Source organism: Ornithorhynchus anatinus, chromosome 2, assembly GCF_004115215.2.
Source record: "Ornithorhynchus anatinus isolate Pmale09 chromosome 2, mOrnAna1.pri.v4, whole genome shotgun sequence".
In the NCBI taxonomy this organism is placed as follows: Eukaryota; Metazoa; Chordata; class Mammalia; order Monotremata; family Ornithorhynchidae; genus Ornithorhynchus; species Ornithorhynchus anatinus.
Genome location: NC_041729.1, coordinates 57,088,893 through 57,099,145, shown reverse-complemented (window position 1 = coordinate 57,099,145; position 10,253 = coordinate 57,088,893). Strand labels below are relative to the sequence as shown.

The 10,253-nt window shown below is 41.5% G+C and overlaps 1 non-coding gene across 1 annotated transcript; it reads right to left on the bottom strand.

Moving 5' to 3' along the window:
• Window positions 1–283: 283 nt before the first annotated feature.
• LOC114809581 lies at window positions 284–421 on the bottom strand. The gene has a single exon (XR_003757357.1). It is a non-coding gene; the product is annotated as a small nucleolar RNA SNORA7 (small nucleolar RNA).
• Between the last annotated feature and the right edge of the window lie 9,832 nt (window positions 422–10,253).

The following is a 10,253-nucleotide window of genomic DNA, read 5'->3' as shown; positions in this document are numbered from 1 at the left end:
TGAGTGCTTACTGTGTGCAGAGCACTATTCTAAGCTTCCCTCACTGCTTCCATGTTGGGTCTTGTCTTATGCCACCGAGTTGTCCCTATCCATAGTGATGCCATGGATGCATCACTCCCAAAATGTCCCACCTCCATCTGCAGTCATTCTGGTAGTGTATCCATAGAGTTTTCTTGGTAAAAATACAGAAGTGGTTTACCATTGCCTCCTTCCACTCAGTAAAATTGAGTCTCTGCCATCTTCTCTCTCCCATGCTGCTGCTGCCCAGCACAGATGAGTTTTGACTTGTAGCAGATTGCCTTCCACTCATTAGCCACTGCCCAAGCTAGGAACGGAATGGGTAGGCCTCTGCTTGACTCTCCCTCCTATAGTCGAGACTGGTAGAGTACCAGAAACTCTCCAGCTGTGACCCTGAGAGGTCCATGCTGGGTAGACGCAAGGTATTCCCCCTTTTTTAAAAATGGTATTTGTTAGGTGCTTACAATGTGCCAGGCATTGAACTGAGCACTTGGGGGTGTTACAAACTGATCAGGTTGGACAGCGGTGGTGAGTTTGTTCCTGCCGGCTTCAGCTACTTTGCAAGGAAGATGGTACTGGGCTGAGCAGACCTTACAGAATTACCTGGATCCTTTGGAGTTGGCTGCTTGGTTGTTGCAGCAAGATAAACAGGGGCTGCTCAGATCCCAAGGGTAGAATCAAGTGTCACTGCTACCTCTCCATCTGTGGGAAACCAAAATGGGGCTGTCTGCATTGCAGAGGACAATATTTTAAGATTCATTCATTCATTCACTCATATTTATTGAGAGCCTACTGTGTGCAGAGCACTGTACTAATCGCTTGGAATGTACAATTTGGCAAGAGGTAGAGACAATCCCTGCCCAACAATGGGCTCACAGTCTGAAAGGGGAAGACAGACGACAAAACAAGACAAGTAGTCAGGCATCAGTACCATCAAGATAAATAGAATCATAGATATATATATATATATATACATCATTAATAAAATAGAGTAAAAATGATTTCTGCAAATATACACAAGTGCTGTGGAGAGGGGAAGGGGGTAGAGTAGAGGGAGGGAGTAGGGGAATGGGGAGGGGAGGAGGGGCAGAGGGAAAGGGAGGGCTTAGTCTGGGAAGGCCTCCTGGAGGAGGTCAGCTTTCAGTAGGGTTTTGAAGGGGGGAAGAGGGTTTGGTGGATGTGAGGAGGGAGAGTATTCCAGGTCAGTGGTAGGACATGGGCCAGGGGTTGATGGCAGGAGAGGCGAGAGCGAGGCACCGTGAGGAGGTTAGCAGAGGAGCAGAATGTACGGGGTGGGCTGTAGAAGGAGAGAAGGGAGGTGAGGTAGGAGGGGGACAGGTGATGGAGAGCTTTGAAGCCAAGAGTGAGGAGTTTTTGCTTCATGCGAAGGTTGTTAAGAAACCACTGGAGGTTTTGAGAAGGGGAGTGACATTCCCAGAGTGTTTCTGTAGAAGGATAATCTGGGCAACGGAATGAAGAATAGACTGGAGCAGGGAGAGAGAGGGGGAAGGGAGATCCGAGAGAAGGCTGACGCAATAATCCAGTTGGGATATTATGAGAGCTTGTACCAGCAAGGTAGCAGTTTGCATGGAGAGGAAAAGGAGGATCTTGGCGACGTTGTGAAGGTGAGATCGGCAGGTTTTGGTGATGGATTGGATGTGTGGCGTGAATGAGAGAGCAGAATCAAGGATGATACCAAGGTTGCGGGCTTGTGAGACGGGAAGGATGGTAGTGCTGTCCACAGTGATGGGAAAGTCAGGAGGATGACAGGGTTTGGAAGGGAAGATAAAGAGCTCAATCTTGGACATGCTGAGTTTTAGATGGCAGGCAGACATCCAAGTGGAGATGTCCTGAGGTCAGGAGGTGGAAGGATATATATTTTAGTGGGTGGATATGCACTGATTTGTTTTTGCAATGATAGGGATGGTGGTTGTGAGTCATCCACACTCCCTCTCCCAGTACCTACTCCTAGCACTACACACTGTGAGTTTCCTGGCATAAAATGCAAGTGCTTTCTACTGTCACAGAACTGAGCAGGTCTGTAATACCTCATGGGAAACTGACACTTCTTGTAGGCTGGTTCATTTTTTGTAAGTCTTTGTTGAGCATGACATTCAGTTTGGCATTAGTAAGGAGTGGAGATTATGGGTGGCCTTTCCCACCTTCTCTGAAAAAACAGGGAGGAAAGTAAAAACCCAAAAGCCCCAAAATCAGAATAACGAACTTGCATGAGAAAACAAAACAAAGCAAACACTCCTAATTAGAAAGTAAAGTAACACAGATGAGGAAACTAAAAAGAAGCGGGAGAGGGGAAAATGAGAATTTCTAGACACTGGGATAATGTCCAGTAAATATCTGTCACCCCAGTCATCCAAAGCAGTAGTATTAATGGTACTGATCATACTCATAGCATGTATTAAGCTCTTAGTGGGTGCAAAACACTGCATTAAGCCTGGGAAAAAGCTTATCGGTGAGACATAATTCCTCGCTCTTAAGGGGCTCCTAATCTAAGAATAAGGTAGAGAGGGAGTTGGTGACACATACATAAGGGAAAGTGAAACAAAGATATAAGAGACAAGGACATTGATAAAAGCCAAAGGATCAGAAGGATTTCTAGCTCCTCATGGTTAAGGCCAAAATTCACAGAAGTCACATCTGTGTCCAAGGGGTTGAACTTCTTGACATTCTAAAAGTTGAGAAGGTCTCACGCTGTCTCCATTTGAGTCCTTTCCAGGCTGGAGCAGGGCCCGGTGGAAGCTACTGTGTCTTTGGGGGTGGGGCAGCCTCTCTCCTGAATGATTGGGATTGGGAGATTGAGTCAGTGTCACAAATTGGAGTGGAAATCCCAATGTCTGGATTTAGAATTTGGTCTCTGCCTTAGGGAAATGTCTGAACTGATGCTACTAATTAACATTTTGTGAGGATTTAGTATTGTCCTCAGAATCATGGGTTTTGGAAGAGAGAAGCCACCCTGATAAAATATTGAGAATGAGAAGCTTGAGGAAGCCCTTCACCGATCTAGGGAATCAAAAGGAATATAGGAGGTATAGAATCTTCCCAGAGTCCCACCAGGAACTCTGAGTCCTTTGGAGAACTATAAAACTTCAATTAAAAATGTCTGTTAAATACCATCTGTTGGTGGTACTTTAATGAAAGATATAATTGAAGAGAATGCAAGAAAGTAAATTCAAATATAGATTTAAAACCACAAACTAAAATATTAAAAATTATTTATGGTATTTGTTAAGCACTTACTATGTGCCAGTCATTGTGCTAAGTCCATGGTAGAAACAGGATAATCAGGTTGGATAGATTTCTTGTTTCATGTGGGACTCACGGACTTAATCCTCATTTTACAGATGAGATAACATAGGAACAGAGAGGTTAAGTGACTTGGCCAAGGTCACACAGCAAACAAGTGGCAGAGCTGGGATTAGAACCCAGGTCCTTCTGACTCCCAGACCTGTGTTCTAGCCACTAGACCACATTAAGCCACTAAGCACTTCCTTTCAGCACTTAGTATAGTGCTCTGCATGCAGTAAATGCTCAATAAATTTGATCTAATGAATTTATTGGAAGCGAAAGTGGTGTTAATAATGTGACAATAAGATTCATTATTTTTCAATTGATTAGACCAGCGATAGAGATTTCTCAGAGCTGGACAAAACCCATTTCTCCTATTCAGGACCAGGAGAAGAGAGAGATTTTATCTCCACACTCCGGTCCCCCTTCAGGAGACCTCTGAAGGCTTAGCTCTGTCCTGGGCCACTCAATACTGTGGTGCAACCAGGTAGCAAATTAGCCCCTTCACTTCTTGAGAAATGCAATTTCTTCATTATCTCTCTGCAATCCCCTTAGTAACTTTCAAGAGGACCTCTGATTGGTTGTGTTGAAAACAAATGGCTTTCCCAAAAAAGTGATCACAACAAACGTGGTCTAACAATAGCATAAATTTGCCCTTCCACTTCTAAGAAGGGTTTTGGGGATACAACTGCTAATAGGATCTTGTTTTGTCATTTTTGGAAGTCATATTTTTTAAAACGAATCATGTCCCTGGTTTGTTTTATTTTCAATTACAAAGTGCATATGAGAAGGGGAATCTGTCATCATTAAATAACCAATAAAGCCTTATATTATGATGAGAGAATATATATTAATAATATTAGATGAGAATGTAACTATTCTCACAAATAATTTTCAATTGACTCTTTTGCTTTTGATGGAAGGTATAAGATCACCTTGATTACATTTCTAGATTATTTGGGAACAGTTTATTCTAAAGCATTGAAGAACATTTATGCTTTATGTATGTACTGCAGTGAATTGTAGAGTGATGTTGGATTTGAATAAATAATGCTCATGGATATCTTTAAAAGAATACATATATTTTAAACACAATGAATCCAGTAGTTCCACAGACATAGTTTTTGGGATTGTATCCCTTACTTTTTCCAATATCAGTTCCCATGATTATCAGCAGGACTTTTTTCACTACAGAGAATTAGTTCTCCTTCAACAAGTCCCTGGTATTTGGATAGAAGGCTCAAGATGACAAATGGAAGTGGAAACTTTTCTAGGGAATAAGTAGAGTTGTTGAACTCTAATTTGAGGGACATTATCATAGGACTTTTCTTTTAAGCATTGAGCTGAGTTGCTTGTATGGTGGCTCTTTTTCCATTTTTGAACATAAGCAAGTTTGAAATGGGAGAAAATGAGAGTAATCCATTCAGATAAGGGGCATACGTAGGAAAAAGAAAATAGGTCTATTAAGAATTGGCCCAGTTTGGTCAGATGAGGGATTTCCAGACAGATGCAGAGTTTGGAGGAGCAATTGAGAACCTTGGAGAACAGGTGCTTGATGACACAGGATTGGAGAGCTAAATAGTGATGCTCAAAAAGTACACCAGAATCAGTCTTTAGTTATCAATACAATCATATGCTCATCAGATAAGAGAAGATATTGTAAATGCACTCTAGACTTAAACAGTGGTGCCTCACTGGCTCTTTCCCAATTCAAGAGTGAAACCTGAACCATGTTTATATTTCTGCTGCTTTGGAAAGCTCTGAGTACCTTGATAAAATTCATTTTTCTCTTACGATATAGCTGATTTATAACAAATGCTGTTACTATAATTCGTAGTTCTCATGATACGGCTAATGTATTACAAAGTTAGAATCTTCTAGAGAATGAAGTCACCTGAAAGGAGTTTTGGGACAAGCTTACAGTAACAAGATTTGCTCTGCAGTAGCAGTGAGGTGGGTTTCCAGTGGTCTCCTTCCACAAAATTTAATGAACTCTTTGCCTCAATACTCCTGGACCTTGTGACTGCTTTGAAACCTTTGGCCATCTCTTCCCAAGGCACTGTTTCCAGCCTCTGTTTAACTGACTGAGCATTCCTCCAGTTTTCTTTCTAGATCTGTGACTATTCCCTCTCATTTTCTTATGCTAGTTCATTATCCTCTTTTCACTGATTTATTGCATGTCCATCTAGGCTCATTTCTGGATTTTCCACTTTTTTAAAAATTTTCCCTTTACTTCCTCAGTCAATGGTATTTATTGAGCACTTACTGTGTGCAGAGCACTGTACTAAGAGTTTGAGGAAAGTACAATACAAGGTGCTTGCAGTCTACAGTGGGTGACAGATATTAAAATAAATTACAGATAGGGAAATAGTCGAGTATATGGTTATGTTTATAGGTGGTGTGAGGCTTAAGTGAGTAGCAAAGTTCTTATGGGTAAACAGCCAAGTTCAAAGGTGATGCAGAGGGGAGAGTGGCTAGGGGAAATGAGGATTTAGTCAAGGAAGGCCGCGGGGAGGAGATGTAATTTTAAGAGGGTTTTGAAGGTGGGAAGAGTAGCAGACTGTCGGTTATGAACGAGGAGGGAATTCCAAAAACAAGGGAGGGTGTGGGCGAGGGGTCGATGGTGGGATAGATGAGATCAAGTTACAGAGAACAGGTTGGCTTTAAAGGAGTAAATTGTGTGGATTGGGTTGTAGTAGAACCCCATAAACTCTTGGGCAAGGACTGTGTCTATCTATTCTCCTAAGCCCTTAGTAGAGTGCTCTGTAACCAGTAAGAATTTAATAAATACTATTGATTTAATGATTGATTTATCCACTCATCAGGTTTTATATACCCTTCTGGGCAAACAACTTCACCATCCCCCTCTCTTTACCTGCTTCACAATTTCATATCTCCTCCTATATTTGGGATATTTACACTTGGATGACACACTGGAAAATTAAACGCAAATATGCCAAATACCAATCACCTCATTTTCCTTCCTAAACCTTCTCCTCCTAAATAACCCCTCACTAACAACATCATCACCATCCTTTCTGTCTCACAAACTTGCTGCTAGCTCTGACTCCTCTATGCCAGCTGATGTCATCAAAATCGACCCCCTCTTTACTTCCTGGTCCCCCTCCTTTAGGCTTGCTAATATTAAAACTCAGACCACTGAGCCTGGCAGGAAGCTGAGAAAGTTCCAGGGAGAAAGGACGCACTGGCTCAAATGAAAGTTGTGCTTGTCCATTCTGGTTTGAGCAAATCCTGTGGCTCACATATGTGTACCAATCTACATGTTAGTAAGCACCTATTTGCAAATACTCCTATATATTTAAATGCATTTACAGAGCTGTTCAGCTGCATATGGGTCTACAGATTGGGTCAATTAAATATTTCCTTTAGCTGAGTCTGCATTAAATTGGTGACTTCTTTAGAGTTTTAAATAAAGCAGCAACTAGTATGGGGGATACACATTCTTTCTCTTTTTTAAAAACATGTCAGACTATATTGCCAGTGCTATTATTGATTTTTGGAGTATGTATGCCCATTGCTAAGTCTCAAGGCTCATGTACAAAGAACAATATGCCATTTATGTATCTATTGTCTAGGACTAAAATTGCCAGCCCTCCCACATCATCAGGCAAATGCTTGACTAAACAGATGGGTCTGGAAAATACATGCAATATGTCATGCATGCCTAGCGAAGGAGCTTTATTGCTAAACACCCAGCAGATTTTCTTTGCCTCATCTCTGAGACAAAAATCAACAGAGACACTATTCTAATTTAACCTGTATATTGAATTTTTGCTTTCCATAATGAAGCAGAAACAGATTCATTGTTGTAGAAGAGATGCAAGGAGTTCATCTCATCCAAAAAGTCACTTTTGAAAGTTCCATTCAGTGGATACTTGAAATTTAACTGAGGAATTCTGAAAAGTCCCTGGTTGAAAAAGAAAACAGTGCTTAACATAGTGCTCTGCACATAGTAAGCACTCAATAAATATTATTATTATTACTATCATTATCATCATCATTATTATTATCACCATCATCATCATCACCACTGATTGGAAATTGACTCAGAATGGAGATTGGATACCTCAATCAGAATGCCCTAATGAACTTTAATATTAACATTTGAATTACATTAAAGAGACCCACACATATCTAAAATAAACGATTGATTCACTCAGCCTCCCTTGGCACATTCCCCTGACATTTTGTGAATCATCAACACTCCCACATTGTTCAAAAACAAAGGCGCATGAGCTGACTGTGAAAAGAGTGTGCTACCTCACTGTTCTTAATCCCTGGGAAGGTCAAATCTAGAATCAATCAATCAATTAATCAATGGTCCTTATTGTGTGCTTACCATATGGGGAGTTCTGGATGAAGCTCTTGAGAGAGTACCATACAACCAAGTTGGTATAGATGTCCGTTGCTCACGAAGAGCAGAAGGTAAATAGGCCAGTTATCATCAGTTGCATTTATTGATTGCCTACAGTGTGCGGAGCACTGTACTAAGCAACTGGGGAGAGTACAATGCAACAGTCGGTAGGCATGTTCCCTGCCCACAACACACTAATGTCTAGAGAGTCACTGAAGGACACTGTAAACCATGTGCTCCTTGAATTGCAGTGTGGCATTTTGACTATATTATAACCAAGTGTACAGAATCTTTGCCATCTGGCAGATAGAAGAGAAACGTAAGACACGACATCAGATCTGTAAGTGGCATTTGTAGACTTTACAAAAGCACTCAGCATGATTGGTAGAACTGTGCTTGGAGAGCTACTAAATGAAGTGACCTATTTGGAGACATATTGCCCAGACTGCGGTATTTGTTACATGTTTACTATGTGGTGAGAACTATACTAAGCTCAAATTAGATGTATTTCCTTCCCAGTAGAGGGTTTACAGTCTAAGGGAGAATAAGAACAGGCATCTTACCCTCATTTTGACAGATGAGTAAACTGAGTCATAGAGAAGTTAAATGACTTGCCCGAAGTAATCCAGCAGGCAACTGGAATAGAACTCAAGTTTCTTGCTTCCTAGGCCTGTGCTCTTTCTATAAGTCCATGTTCCTTCTCACTGATGCTACCCCATGATGAAAAAAGAGAATCGTTTAGTAGCCCTAGTCGTAGTCAACCTATTTCCTATGTCACACCCGAGGAAGCAACAAGATACCAGCAGCTGGTGTTAAAATGCTCTTGTACTCTTCTGGGAACTTCTCCAACTCAACAGTTTTCAGGTAACATCAAGCACCCTTGAAGTAATCATACCGAAGTGATTATACTGATTTCCAAGCTCTGAAAGCTCACACACACATGAGAAAGCATGCACGTGACTGTGCCTTGCTTTACAGAAATGAGCTAATGATTACTCTGAAAAAGCTTGAGGCTTTATTCCAGCCTGCAGAGCAGAATCCCTAAACAAAGCCCTGGGTTTTAATTCCAGCTCTTCTACTTGTCTGCTGTGTGACCTTGAGCAACTCACTTAACTTCTCTGTACCTCAGTTTACTCATCTGTAGTGGTACTTGTTAAGTGCTTACTATGTGCCAAGCATTGTTCTAAGGAGTGGGGTAGACACAAGTCATTCAGGTTGGACACAGTCCCTGTCCCACATGGAGCTCACACTCTTAATCCCCATATTACAGATGAGGTAACTGAGGCCCAGAGAAGTGAAGTAACTTGCCCAAGGTCACACAGCGGATATGTGGTGAAGGTGGGATTAGAACTCATGACCTTATGATTTCTAGGCCTGCTCTATCCATGAAGCCATGCTGCTTTTCCTAATTTAATACCTAATTTAATACCTAATTAATACCTAATTAAATATACCTAATTTAATACTTAGACTGTGAGCCCCATGTGAGATAGGGACTGTGTCCAACTTCATTATTCAGTAGTATTTATTGAGCGCTTACTGTGTGCAGAGCACTGTACTAAGCGCTTGGAATGTACAATTCGGCAACAGATAGAAACAATCTGCACACAGAAAGTGCTCAATTAATATGATTGAAAGATAATAATGGTAATGATAATAACTCTGGTATTTGTTAAGCACTTACTATGTGCCAGACATAGTAATAAGTCCTGGAGTGGACATTGGCAAATGGGGTTGGACAGAGTTCCTGTCCCATATGGGGCTCACAGTCTCAATCCCCATTCTACAGATGAAGTAACTGAGGCCCAGAGAAATGTGGTGGCTTGTCCAAGGTCACACAGCAGTCAAGCGATGGATTTGGGATGAGAACCCATGACCTTCTGACTCCCAGGCCCATGCTCTACCCACTAGTGATATCTCTCAGATTACGCAGCCACTTCTGGCTAGTAAATGGGACAGTTATTCTATATGCTCTGTTAATTATCAACCTAAAAGTTAAGGAGTACTCAGAATTTAGCACAAAAGTTATCAAGAACAGAACAGTGCAACCCAATAATGGAATCTTAAAATTTGATCTGGTAATTTTGGTAATTGCGTACCACGACTCCAGAGCTTAGTTTTATCTTAGCCACTGATTTAGAGGATCTCCCCTGGTCATTGATTCAGACGATGTCACCTTTCTTCATGAACAACAGCTTTCCACACTCACTCCTAGCAAGCATGGACCTCAGAAGGAACCTGCTTTTCTGTGGGTCCTTATTCCTGCAGAAGCTAAGATGGAAACAGCTCTTTGAGTCTTTCCTTTTCATCTGATCCCCTCCTCCTTGCCCAGATCTTCCCTTACAAATGGGCTGTGTCCCAGCTGACATCAGGGGAGTGATTGACAACCACCTTAAATGAGCTTCCTTTGGTGTTTTAGAATCACTGTTGCTCACTGTTTTAGAATCTGCTGGACTTCCCCCTTCTTCTCTAGGTTGAAGGCTAACCTGGTTTGAACTCTCACAGTCCTTTGCAGTTGTCCCCCAGTAGTCCATTGCTATACCCTATTGTTTGAAAC